General features: G+C 49.2%; 1 non-coding gene and 1 pseudogene across 1 annotated transcript; both read right to left on the bottom strand.

The window, feature by feature from the left end:
- LOC123357603 lies at positions 1 to 132 on the bottom strand (annotated as a pseudogene).
- Positions 133 to 7,219: 7,087 nt separating this feature from the next.
- TRNAK-CUU lies at positions 7,220 to 7,292 on the bottom strand. Its single transcript has one exon. It is a non-coding gene; the product is annotated as a tRNA-Lys (tRNA).
- Between the last annotated feature and the right edge of the window lie 6,835 nt (positions 7,293 to 14,127).

Here is a 14,127-nt window from a genome sequence, read left to right on the forward strand (position 1 = left end):
TCAGTCTGTGTTCTTTCCCTTCTACTTCCCCAGAGAGAAGAAAGAAAAATCGTCAATAACAGACAACAACTGCATCAAAGCAATACTGCTTACTTGCTTTACACTCAGGAAAAAGCACTTTAACTCATCCTCCTACTTGTCCCTGCCAGCAGGTAGGGGATCTTGGGGGACAATTACTGCACTGGTGGGGTGCAAAATAAACTTTATTAAGAAAATGCAAAAACAGGGAAAATTCAATAGTGAGGGGTGTGGGGTTTGTTACGGTAGACAATTGGGGAGGGGTTTCTTTTGGTGAGCAGTAGGGGGGTTTCAATAGTGGGGTACAATACAGTAGGATACAACATGGTGGGTAACCAATTAACACAGAAATATAAATGTAACAGGTAGCTAACAATTTCTATGTAAAGGGTGTGTCACTGCAGCATATAACCAACTAACAGGTTTCAGAGTAGCAGCCGTGTTAGTCTGTATCTGTAAAAAGAACAGGAGTACTTGTGGCACCTTAAAGACTAAGGCCTGGTCTACACTACGCGTTTAAACCAGTTTTAGGAGCATAAAACCGATTTAACGCTGCACCCGTCCACACCAAGAGGCCCTTTATATCGATATAAAGGGCTCTTTAAACCAGTTTCTGTATTCCTCCCTAACGAGAGGAGTAGCGCTAGTATCAGAATTGCCATATCGGATTAGGGTTAGTGTGGCCGCAAATCGACGGTATTGGCCTCCGGGAGCTATCCCACAGTGCACCACTGACCGCTCTGGACCACAATCTGAACTCGGATGCAGTGGTCAGGTAGACAGGAAAAGCCCCGCGAACTTTTGAATATTTCTTGTTTGCCCAGCCTGGAGCTCCGATCAGCACGGGTGGCGATGCAGTCCGAAATCAAAATAAAAAAAGAGCTCCAGCATGGACCATGCGGATGTGATCGCAGTAAGGGCAGGCAAATCCGTTCTATCAGCGCTCCGTTATAGAAGACGAAATTCAGAATCATTTTTAAAAATTCTCCAGACAGATGCCATAGCAGGGACTCAGCGCACTGCAGCGTGACAAGCGTAACGGAAAGCCAAAGAATCAAATGGACGCTCATGGACTGGAGGACTCAAGCTATCCCACAGTTCCTGCAGTCTCCAAAAAGCATTTGCATTCTTGGCTGAGCTCCAAGTGCCTCTAGGGTCAAACAAACAGTGTCCATGGTGGTTCAGGGCATAGCTCGGCAATGTACACCCCCCCACCCACCCCAGAAGTAAAAGGGAAAAAATCCTCTCGTGACTATTTAACATGTCACCCTATCTTTACTGAATGCTGCAGATAGACACAATGCTGCAGCAGTCAACACCAACATCCTTGCTCCCACCTCCCCCGCTATGGGTGGCTGATGGTGCAAGATGACTGGTATCCATCCTCATCATCATGAGCTTTTTGGCATGTGGTGCAGTGCAAAAGGACTGGTAACTATGCTGACTAGCATCTGTCAGGTCCCCCAATGTCATGTACACCTAATTTTTCATGGTAGATGGTGCAGTATGGTTGATAACTGTCTTCATCATAGCAACAGGGGGCTGAGCTTCATCAGCCCCCACCCTTCATGTGTAAAGAAAAGATTCAATTGCCCCTGGACTAGCAGCAGGATGCTGGGCTTCTCTCCTCCACACTCCTTAATGTCCTGTCTGGACTATCATAGCAGCTGGAGGCTCCCTTCCACTCATTTATCACTAACAAGTCACTGTGTCTTATTCCTGCATTCTTTATTATTTCATCACACAAGTGGGGGGACACTGCTATGGTAGCCCAGGAAGGCTGTGGGAAGAACGGAATCAACAGGTGGGGTTGTTGCAGGAGCACCCCCTGTGAATAGCATACAGCTCATCATTCCTGCAGGATCTGACACAGAGCAGCTGTGCTCTCTGGTTCTATGATACAGTGGTTCTCTAGTACACTTGCCCATATTCTAGGCAGGACTGATTCTGTTTTTTGATAGGAAGAATTGTTTTTTGAAAGGAGGAATTGACTCAGGAAGTCATTCCCAATTTTGGCTTTTGCGCCCCTGGCTAAGAGCAGCCAGGGGCACTTATAACAGCAACAGATGGCGCAGTGCAAAAGGACTGGTAACCATGATCATCTTTTTACCAATTTATGGATTGGTAGATGGTACAGTATGGTTGGTAACCATCTCTGCTGTCATGCAAAAGCAAAAGCATGCAGCTGTATAGCGCTGCTGAATCACCTCTGTCAGCGGCATCTAGCACACATACGGTGACAGTCACAAAAGGCAAAACAGGCTCCATGATTGCCATGCTATGGCATCTGCCAGGGCAATCCAGGGAAAAAAGCCGCGAAATGCTTGTCTGCCGTTGCTTTCCCGGAGGAAGGAGTGACTGACGACATTTACCCAGAACCACCCGCAACAATGATTTTTGCCCCATCAGGCACTGGGATCTCAACCCGGAAATAAGGCTGCGGGAACTGTGGGATAGCTAGGGAATAGCTACCCACAGTGCAACGCTCCAGAAATCGACGCTAGCCTCGGACCGCGGCCGCACACCACCGAATTAATGTGCTTAGTGTGGCCACGCGCACTCGATTTTATAAAATCTGTTTTACAAAACCGGTTTATGCAAATTCGGAATAGTCCCGTGGTGTAGACGTACCCTGACTCTAGAGCAGGCCGGGAGCAGCAGTTGAGGCAGAGGACAGCCTGGGCCAGGCAGATAAGAAGGAGTTTAGCAAGCAAAAAAGGTAAAATGGCAGTGGAGTGTCACCTTGGACTTGACGGCATTTCTCCATTGGTCTGTCTGCTTTGGGGCAGGGACAATAACACGTCCTGCTGCATTCGTTATTTCAAAGGGCGGTTTAGGATTTTCATTCTCACACACGGTGCACAAAGCAGGACTCAACCTTTGCTGTAAACTAAACAAGCTGCTCACAGATTCTGGCAGCCACAATGAGCAGTTGGGTGAGAGCTCAGAACTGCCCCTACCCCATAGGGAGGGTGTCATCTGTGTGGAGACTGGACCACTGACCTACCCGCTCCTAACTCCCAAACATTCAGTAACTCTGTTATCAGTGCCTGTGAGTGTTATTTAAACCATAAGAAAAACCACACTGGGCCAGACCAAAGGCCCATCTAGCTCTGAATCTTGTTTTCTGACAGTAGTAAATAACAGGTGCCCCAGCAACCAGGCACTACTGGGAGTTGAACCTAAGATCTCCTGTTTATGAAACAGAAGCTTTAGCCAGCTAAGCCATGGTGCCTGTGGGTAGCTATAACACACTCTCTGCCCACACCTGACTCCCTGCCATCGCCACCAGGGCCTGACAAGCTTTGCTTGTGTTTGGATTCTGCAAAGCAGAGGAGCAGGTGAGGTTTTCCTTGCAAGCTGTGTGTGAGTGAATCTTTGGCCAGGTCTGCACTACAAAGTTGTTTCAGCAGAATTATATTGCTCAGGTGTGTGAAAAACACACAACGCTCTCTCGGTCGGTAGCTTGTGGCTGGTGTACACACTGCAATGCCATGTCTGGCGACAAAACTGCCCTGTTTTGGTGACAAAATAAAACGACTTCAATGAGAGGGCTAGAGCTTTTTGCAGCAAACTTAAAGTAACAGAGTAAATGCTGCTGTTCATTATATCACCATAACAGTCTAGTCTCCATTAGATGACATCAAGAGATGGAGAATCCACCACTTTCCCTAGAAGACATTTTTCTCCAGCCCTCAGAACATTTGGTGGCTCTTTGCTATTGAACGAGCTCAACCTGTTTAGTTTATCGAAAGAAGATTGAAAGGTGATTTCACTGAAGTGTTGAAAGGCCTTAATGGAGAGAAAAGATTGGCTATTAAAGGGCTCTTTAATCGAGCAGAGAAAGGCATAACAAGACCCAATGGCTGGAAGGTGAAAAGAGACAAATTCATATATTACATCTAAGGCACAAATATTCAACAGCGAGGATGATTCACGACAGGAACAAGCTCCCAAGGAAAGTGGTGGATTCTAATTCTAATTCCTTATGAATATTCTGTGTGTTTGTGTCTGCAGGGGAGGAACATGCTATATGCCCAGAGGACTTTATTCCTCCAGCCTGCAAGGACAGAGGGGATGTCAAGGAGTTGCTTCTTCAAACCGCCCCCCCCGAAAGGCCCTTCTTAGGAAAGGCAAAATCCTGGAGAGAAAGAGTAACACTGAACAAGACTCCAGAAAGACAGGCTTTTATTATCACAGTCAGTAGTTTTTCACCTGACCAGGGACTTGAACCCTGGACCCTCAGATTAAAAGGCTGATGCTCTGCCAACTGAGCTAGCCAGGCTCACATATGAAAAACACAAGTTGGTGCAGAGGTGAAGCTAGTCAAGAAAAAGCCAGATGGCCACAATAGGGGAAACCTGCTGCCCTCTCTCTCTTTGCAGCCCTGGCCTGGCTGGGTATTAGTGCTGGTTAAAAAGACGGGAAAATATCGGCATCTACCAGCCATTCATAGCTGTACAAGACTCAGGCACAATACAGAGGTACCCATCTGCAAGTGCCGAATGGTTGGATTGGCTAATGCAATATGTAGACGTCCAGGGCACTCTGGGATATAGAGCCAAGTGTCCATCACCATCATTCTTTCAAAGGGATAATGATAATGGTAGCAAGGTTCACAACTGACTTAGCAGTTGCATACAAAGGTGCACGTTTGGCAGTTACGTTGGCTCAGGTTGGCCACCCCGGTCTAGATGTAGAAGTTACAACATTTAAACTTGAAAGAGGGGCCAATTTCCCCATCATTTCCCACCTTTACATCCAAACACAATGAAGGTAGCAGATAGAGCCAGAGCAGGTTGTCTATGGGACCAAGTATATGCAGAGTATCCTCGACAGAGGTTTGTTCAACCTGTTCTTAAAAGCCTCTGAGGACAGAGACACCACAGACTCCCTTGGGAGCCTATTCCAGAGCTTAACTGCACTCAGAGTCTGACATTGGTGAAGTAGGAGGCTGAGAAAAACAACACTGGCTGTCAGAAAAAAACAGCTCTCCCTGGTGCTTTAAGCAGTAGATTCTGGTGCTTTAACAGCCATGGCCTGGGTTCAATTCCCCTTAAAACCAGAAGTTTTTCAATGAAAATCTCCATTCATTTCGCATGTGAAATGGAAAGGAAAAGAGGGCTTCTTGTCCTTATCAACAAGGCAAAGAATGGCTTTTTGCTCAGTAAATATTTTTAAAAGGTGCTGACTCGACCTGAAGATCTCATTGCATTTGTATTTACAATGGAATGATTCTCTCTAGGATAGACAGAAATTCTTCAGCTAGACTCAGATTCCACGGGAATAAGAGAAGTGATTGTGTCTAACACCTGCCTTTTTTCGGACAACAGTGATGTCCAAGTTTTCCATGGACATTTCCCTTTAAGCACCTCAGGCCCCATCCAGCAATACAAGAAACTGAAATGCACAGAAAGTTTCTCACCATAGGATTCACTGACCAGGTCGGGGGAAAAGTTTTGCCAGAACACTTGGTTATAATATCCCTCCCTGACCTTAAATGGAAAGCAAGGGGATAACTCTCAGAGCACATAACCACAGCTTATGAGTCTGACATTCTACACTGTCCATGTACCCTTCTCCCTCCCCCTCTATATTGACCAGCCAAGAATGCCCCCCTCAAGCCATGCCAAGACTCTTCTGGGTAAGGAGCTTGGAATTTACCCAGCTAGGTGCTATAGATGCACCACTTTTGAAGATGTTTGAATTCCCTCCAACTTATCTTATACAAATGCTAAATAGTTGGTGGTGTAATGTTACAGGAGAGGTTGAAATTAGGCTATTTTGTCAGATAGAAGACAGTGATTGTGTCAGAAGTGGGATGTGAATGTGCACGTACATATGGAGCCTAGAGCAACAAATGACAGTGTTAGAGGGCTTATTCCTTCACCCTCTCACTTCCCTGGTCCTTCTCGCATGAACAGAGAGCAACAATACCCGAAGTCCAAAGGCGCAAACAATTTGATGTTTATTGGGGTGAACGTCCAGCAAGCATGATTCCAGTTTCCTTCCTTAGTGTCCCCATCCCAGCTCTGACACCACAGAGCCTTGTCTGTGTCCCTGTTTCTGTTCCCATCCCTGTTCCCATTTCCCCCTGTAGCAAAACAGGATCCCAATTCCCCCATCCCCAGTCCCTGTTCCCATTCCCCGCCCCCCGCCTTCCTGATTGACTGCAGACTATATAGTAAAACCTGAGTTTTGCTTAGCTATTCCTTAACCAATCATTTTACTGAAATGTAACTAACCAATCCTAACATACTGTAACATGATTATCTAACCAATTATATTCCACCACCTTCATTGGTTTACACCCAACAAAATGAATTATACAGCAGACAGAAACAATCACAGAACCAGACAGAGACCATGCAAATAAACATACAAAACAATACAGAAGGGAGGATTTCACAACTACATCTATACAGACATAAGGGTTTTCCAGCTGTGTCTATTGATAAGTGAGTTCTTGCCAGACAGGATGATGCTACCAAACTAAGTTTCCCTTTCTCTGGAGGTGATGGAATATCAGGGCAGGATTGTATTCCTAACAGCCCAATAGCACCTTATTTCAATGTGACTAGTTGGGAATGTGAGGATGTGACCATACACTTCCCACCTTATGGCTGCCTTTGCTGCTTAGCCGAAGAACCAGGCCTCAGACTGTCACAGTAAGAGAAGGCCATTACACAGACAGACAGTGATTTTTTATTCTTTCTTTTATACATCTATAACTAGCTAAGTGATAAAAATACACCTAAATTCTTAAAGTACAGGCCTTTGCAGACAGGCCTGAATCTCTGTATCCTAACAGTCCTCGAGGTCAGGCAGCCTCTGGGTAAGGGGGTGGGGACTCAGATCCTCCCGCTGGCCAATTCCACCAGGGTCGTGTATAAACCAGGGAAGTTTGCCACAATAGCCAGACCAGATGCCCCCTTTACACTTGTGCTCTGTCCTCATTGCTTCTCTCTCTCCCTTTCCCCCATCTCTGCTGCTCCCCCTCTGGGCTTTCTCAGCACCTGGCCCCACAGCACTTCCTGCCAGTCAGAGACTGCCTGTTCTAGGCCTGCTCCTGTGGATGTGGCCTCTCTCCTGATTGCTAAGGAAAGGAACCTTTCCAGGAAATGGCCACAGCTTCTGGGAATCCCTGTGTGGCTGTGAACAGAATTTAGCTCCTGGCACACAAGGCAACTTAAAAGCTGAGCACCCAGACAGGGGCTTGAACCCTGGACCCTCAGATTAAGAGCCTGATGCTCTACCAACTGAGCTACCTGGGCTTGGTGAGACCATTTTCACCGTTCACCACAAGAGCGAGCAGGCAGGCAAAAGAGAGGCAAAAAAAGTCCCAGGAACCCCTCCTCTTTTTCTGCACAGCCACTGCCTGTCAGCAGGATTCCTCCTCCTCCTCCCTCCTGTGCCTCAGTGCGACTGAATCTCCGCAATTAGACAGCCAGTCCATCTGCTGCACCCCAATCCCCCATGCCTGAGCCTCCCTGGCAAAGCCCTGCACCTGGCCCCATAGAATTAAGTCTCACGTGTCGCTGGGAACTCGACTTCTTGTGCCCAGAGAGTCTCGGCCTCACTCAGTAGAGGACCTGAGAAACACAGTATCTGCCTTTTCCAAATAAGTGCTTGGAAAGGTTTTGCTCCTATAACCACGTGGCCTAATGGATAAGGCGTCTGACTTCAGATCAGGCGATTGAAGGGTTGAGTCCCTTTGCTTTTGTGCTTGTGCAATTTTACCTTTGTGCTGAAAGTCCTGCTCCCTTCAGGGCTGGAACCTCTTCTTGGCCGCTCAGGCCAATGCTCTGGCTTCAGCTAGAGCCCCGGGAAGGAGTTGGGGGGTGGGCATCACAAAGGCTGGGGCATGAGCCCCAGGTGCTTCCAGTCTCACTTTTGCCATTCCTGACTTGCCAAAGAAAATGGGTGGCTGCCCGGGCTAGCGTGTGGAGCAGTTTCCCTCTTCCAAGTGTGCGCCTGTCCCTGTGCTGGAGGGGGGTTGCTACATAGCGCCTTGGGAGCCTGGGTGTTTCTCTGCTTCTCGCCAGCTGGGGAAAAGCCTCTTGGGGTAAAATCTCCTGCCTCACTGCAAAAGTCAGCACCATGAGTGGGAACGGTCAGAGGCCCCACCATGGGGGCTGGCCCTGCTTTCCTACGGTCTACTGATGTTGGCCACAGAGCATCAGCAGCCGCCCTGAATGCTGGTCTGTGGGTGGCCTTCAGTGGGTGCTTGGCATGGCAGGGAGCAGGCTGGCCGAGAGTCTTGTTGCCTGTCAGCTGGCCACACATAGGCATGGTCCTGCCCTCGTCTAGCCCCGCCCTCAGTTGCTCTGTGGCTTTTAAGCCTTACCTCGGAGCTGTCAGCACCAGCCGCCTCTGCTCTAGGTGCCCAGAGGAGGAGAGGTGTGTTGGGCTCCAGCCTGGGACTCTGCCTCCCTCCTGCCTATCAAGCCTGGCCCTGGCACTGCTTTCTTCAAGTGCCATGTGGAAAAGTGTGGCCACAAGCACCAAACTAGGGGGCATCAGGTGAAGCAGTGAGAAGCCCAACCACCAGAGCCACTTCTAGACCCCCATCAAAGACCTGGCTCCAGTGGGGAGGAGTCACCCAGCAGGAGGGAAATGACTCACTCTTATATAGCTGGAGACAAGAAAGCACTTTGAGCACCAGATCTTTACCACCAGCTAACACAACATCCCATTGAGATTTGAACTCAGATTGCAGGGGTCAGAGTCCTGAGTGCTGCCCATTACACCATGGGACCAGCTTGTGCTACTTTCTCCAGACATTGGTGACTCTCACAGGGCCGGCTTGTGTAAGGGACTGTTGGCCCTTTACTAAAACTTAGTGGGGTTTTTGGTTGGCTAGTTCCCAGTCCCAATAGAAGGGGGAAGGGTCAATGGGAAATCAGGACCCTGAGACTGACAGGCCCCTGGGGCAATGGTCACCAACTGGTAGGGAACAAGTGAGAATTTGTTAATGGAGAAAATTTCCTGGTGAAAATTGGCAAAGCTGTGGAGAGTTTGAAAAGTTCCAGTGAATTTACACATGAAGATACAGAGAGACAAACACACACAGAGAGAAAGAGAAAATCACACACTGCACAGGCCCACACAGACATAAACAAAAACCAAACCCACACAGCACACAGAGCCATATACACATAAGGGAAAGCCACACAAAACATAGAAAGAACAAATCCACACCAAAAATACAGCAAAAGCCCACCACAAGAAAGCACAAAACCCACATACCAAAAGAATACTAAGCAAAAAACCAATCTGCATGCAAAAGCCATACACACACCCACGCACACAAAACTATGCAAGGCATCCACCAAAATCACACAGGACCCACATGCACATCAACACGACAGACAAAAAACCCCAACATAGAGAAAGCCAGGCAGGGTTTGAGTCTCACAGCGAAGAGGGTGAGCACACAGGTGGTTTGGGGAGCAAAGACTGAGGGGGAGTCGGGGGCAGTGCTCTGGGCTCTGCTCGGCCCCTCCTGACACAGGCGGCTGGTGGAGAGCAGAGCCTGGTAGATCTGTGGACTCTGCCCTGCTCTCTGTAAAGCAAGGGGACCTCGGTGTCTTCTGAGCTGCAATTGTATTTTCTGCAGGGCAAAATTATTGGCAGAAGCCATTTGCTTAAAGGGAACTAGTGCTGTAGGTGAGGTTTGAGCTCACAAGCTCAGCATGACTCCACTCAGCACTGCTCTGTAAGTACTGGGCACTAACCCCCTGCACCCCTGAATGCTACTTTCAGAAGCTTGTCTCCATGTTTCATGGATGGATTAGCAGAGTGGGCGGGGGGGGGGTTGCATTAGCTAAAACAAAACCATATTAAAGGCTGCAGGATGGCAGCAGCAGAGGTGGGGAGCCTCCTTCCATTGCTGAGGGGAAGGTTGGTGCTTTGAACCCACCCAGTGCTGGAACGTCTCATGGGTGAGATTAACGGGACTCTTGGGAAGGGAGGGAAAGTCTTTTCTATCCCTGCCTAGCTCCATTGGTCTACTGTGGCCTTTTCAGCTCTCTGCTCCCCTGAGGGGGAGATGCAGAGACAAGCCCCCATCTGGGTGAGTCACCGAGAGGCTGTGTCCCATGGCGTGTGTCGGGGAGAGGGGGAGGGTGTGTTCCTTAAGATATAAATGATAGAAAACACAGGGGCAGTGACAGTGAAGCCCCGTGTCTGAGTGTTATGACCCTGTGTGGTGCTGCCGTTCACCTTCCCCTCCTATGGTCTCAGCTTTCATTGAATCCAGCATTTTTTCACCTGTCCTCACCACAGAGGTGTCCCACATGCCTCAGCTACCGAGTGTCCCTCTCAGAGACGCTGAGGACTGGAACTGATTTCAGCTGCTGGACAGCTCTGCTAGGTCTTTATTCATTTGCACAGGAAAATGCTGAGTGTTTAAATTCATTTCAAGCCCCTTCCCCCTCCCCTGTTCAGCGAACTCCTGAACATACTGGAGATGGGTCTGGAAATTGATTTTCATTCGAAAAAGTTTTTAAAGGGAATCACTTGGATTGGAACTAGGAAGCCATCACTCTGCAAGGAAACATTCACCCACTGATCTATACTCTCAACAGAGAGTGTCCTGTATAGCCCAGAGCAGGAACAGTTTTTAACCTGGGGGTTAGTAAACTTTCTCTCTATACAAACACCACAGCTTACAAACTCCCCACCCCCGCTCTGTGTCACCAGAGCACAACAACAACTCTCCTTGGGGCACACACAGCTCCCCAGCTCCCTGCCCGTCAGTCTCTCCAGCATTGCTCCAATCCCTTAAAGCAGGGTCTCAACCTCCATTTACCTTAGGGCCGGTGTCAGTCCTCCAGTCCTCCCAGTGGGCCAATAATGTCACTCATACCACCCAGAACCCACCCCCCCAAAACTCCACCCTCCACCTGCCTAAGGCTCTGGGAGGGAGTTTGGGTGGGGGGAGGAGGTCTAGGGTGCAGGCCCTGGGCTGGGGTTGGAGTGCAGGAGGGGTGCAGGCTCTGGGGGGAGTTTGGGTGCAGAAGGGGTGAGAGGCTGGTCTCTGGGAGGGAGTTTGGGTGGGGGAGGGGTTCTGGGGTGCAGGCTCTGGGATGGAGTTTGCAGCACTGTAACAAGGGCGAGGCGAGTGAGGCACTTGCCTCAGGTGCGCAAAGTGGAGGGGCGCAGCTCTACCCCGATCAGCGGCGCTTCGGCGGCAGCTCTACTGCTGCCACTTCTTCGGCAGCAATTCGGCAGTGGGTCCTTCTCTCCAACAGCGACTTAAGGTCCCGCAAGCAAAGAGCCTGGAGCCGGCCCTTGCCTCGGGCACAAAAATTCCTTGTACGGCTCTGGGAGTTTGGGTGCTGGGTGCAGGCTCTGGGCTGGGACAGGAAGTAGGGGGAACAGGAGGAGGGGTGGGGGTGCAGGCACTTGGAGGGAGATTGGGGTGGGCGGGAGGGTTTGTGTAGAGAGGGGTGCAGGCTCTGGGGGGGAGTTTGCAGGGAGGAGGGGGTATGTGGGAAGGGGACGGGGGTGCAGGCTCAGGAAGGGGGTCAGGGGTGCGGCGCTTACCTGGGTCTCCAAGGCGGGGCAGGCTGAGGGGCCTCCACATTCTGCTGCCTCCAGGCATCACCCCCGCAGCATCCCATTGGCTGCAGGGGCTCGGGGCGGGGGCAGCGCATGGAGGCCCAGCCCCACCCTGCCCTGCCATGGGGAGGGGCCGGCAGCCACTGGAGCGAGCAGGCAGATGCTGCTCAGCTCCGCTGCACTGCTGGGGCTCCTGGGGGGGAGCACCTGGGGGCAGCAGGTGGGGCCAAGGGAGTGACCCAGTCCCAAAACTGCTGGAGCCCCATGGGCGAGACCTGGGAAGCAGGACTGCCAGCCAGGCAAACACCTTTAAGAGGAGGCGTCCCTCTGCCTGTCAAAAACTGATCTTCCTCCTTCAGTTCAGTGACAGCCTGAATTGTTCCTTATCCCGGCAGAGCCAGAGGACTGAAACAGCAACATCAAACCCCTGTGTAGCTCGCAGGAATGGACATAAACACTCCCTGGTATCTGAGGAGATGTTCAGCTTTGCCCTTGGTCAACTACAAGGCTAAAGGGAAAGGAGGTGGCACCAGGTATAAAGAGTGAAACACGACACATCATAGTTATGCCCATGGTGGCTGCAAAATCTTTTGATGTACTTCTTCTTATCAGCCGTGTATTGTTTTCTCTGGAGCCTAGGCCTTGACAAAGAAATTTGTACCTTGTACAGGTCAGGCAGTGTAGTGAGGGAGTCACCAGGCCAGGGGGTCCCATCCTCCGTGGGAGCTGGAACTGCCTGGGCCAGAGTGGGGCAGAGCCAGTGATTTCCCTACACCCCCCCTGAATTTTCCCAACACCCCCCCCAGTTTTGTGAGCTAGTTACATACCAATTTAGTGACTGTTTGGAAATCTGAATTTAAACTGAAACATTAATACACATTTTAAAAGCTTATACAGTATATGATAAAATATGTGTATCTGAAAAAGTATAATAGATTTGAAAAGTATGAACATAGATTAGCTTCCTTGGTTCCTTATACAGCTGTTTTTTATGATGTCAGTGCATTCATTTAGTTGATGTTGGCCAACCTAATAATTTCAAATGATGATTTGTAAGCAAAGTCTAAATGAGCTCTCCCTGACAGCTAGTGATGAGCTGGGGGCTAAGGCTTCAGGGCCAGATTATATTTACATTCACACCTAATCTACCTAGGTATCCAGCAAACAGAGCTGTGTTGTCCAAGTGATAGATTTTGGCTGGGGCTGGGTTACAAACCACTTGAATGTGGGTGAAGGGGGGATGAAATGTTGTTCTTATTGTATGAGTAAAGGGCAGTAGAACTGTACTTAGCCTGTGATGATTTGAAGGCATCAAGAGAGAGGGTGGGAACCTGTCCCTCTCCACTGTTTAAAGACAGAGCTGATTAGGCTCCATAGATAGTTTTTTGTTCTGTTAAGTGACCACTGCAGCTGAAATCACTGACAATCAGGTCTAAGTGCTTAGTCCTGTTGTGGGGACAGTGTTCCTGTGGGTACAGTGTTTTTGTGTAAGAGACAGCCCAGACTGCACTAGCAGCGAGGTTCCCGCACTGAGGGCTCAGCTGGAATCACTGAGAGCTGGTGGAACCTCAAGAGACCAACTCGCAGCGGTCACAGTGGCAGGTGACAGCAGAAGGTGACTGTGCAGGGCCATTGGCAACAGAGCAGTGGAGTGAACGGTGGCACAACGAACAGCTGTGGCCAGAGCGAACTGTGCCTTTTTGTCCCCCACCTGGAAGGTGTACTCACGTGAAAGCACCTCTGAACTCTGAGTCTCCACTGACCAAGGACAACACCAGTGAGTGGAGTGCGGTGGAGGGAAAAGTGAGGGGCACGTTAAATAAACATTTGTTTGTTGGACTATATTTTAGTCACTTTGCTCCAGAATGCTGGATTTGTGACTGGGAATGGAAACTTATATAAATATGTTTCCCAGTAGGCCAAGATTTTTAAAATGCAGTATTTGCCAAGATTGTTATCTCACATTGTTGCTATCTTGAGAGGTCATTATGTTGGGGAGTTTCTGTACTAAACATTTTCATTATAATTAATTTTTACATAAGAATGGTCATACTGGGTCAGACCCGTGGTCCAGATAGCCCAGTACCCTGTCTTACAACAGTGGTCAAGGCCAGGCGCTTCAGAGGGAATGAATAGAACAGGGAATCATCAAGTGATCCATCCCCTGTCGCCCACTCCCAGCTTCTGGCAAACAGGCTAGGGACACTCAGAGCATGGCGTTGCATCCCTCCCCATCCTGGCTAATAGCCACAGATGGACCTGTTCTCCAGGAATTTATCTAGTTCTTTTTAAAATCCTGTTATAGTTTTGGTCTTCACAGCATCCCCTGGCAAAGAGTTCCCTGGGTTGACTTTATATTGTGTGAAGAAATACTTCCTTTTGTTTTTTTTTAAATCTGCTGCCTATTAATTTCATTGGGTGACTGCTAGTTCTTGTGTTATGTGAAGGATTAAATAAAATTTCCTTATTCACTTTCTTCGCACCAGTCAAGATTTTGTAGACCTCTATCATATCCCCATTAGTCATCTCTTTTCTAAGCTGAAA

This window comes from Mauremys mutica, unplaced genomic scaffold, assembly GCF_020497125.1.
Source record: "Mauremys mutica isolate MM-2020 ecotype Southern unplaced genomic scaffold, ASM2049712v1 000835F_np12_obj, whole genome shotgun sequence".
NCBI lineage: Eukaryota > Metazoa > Chordata > Testudines > Geoemydidae > Mauremys > Mauremys mutica.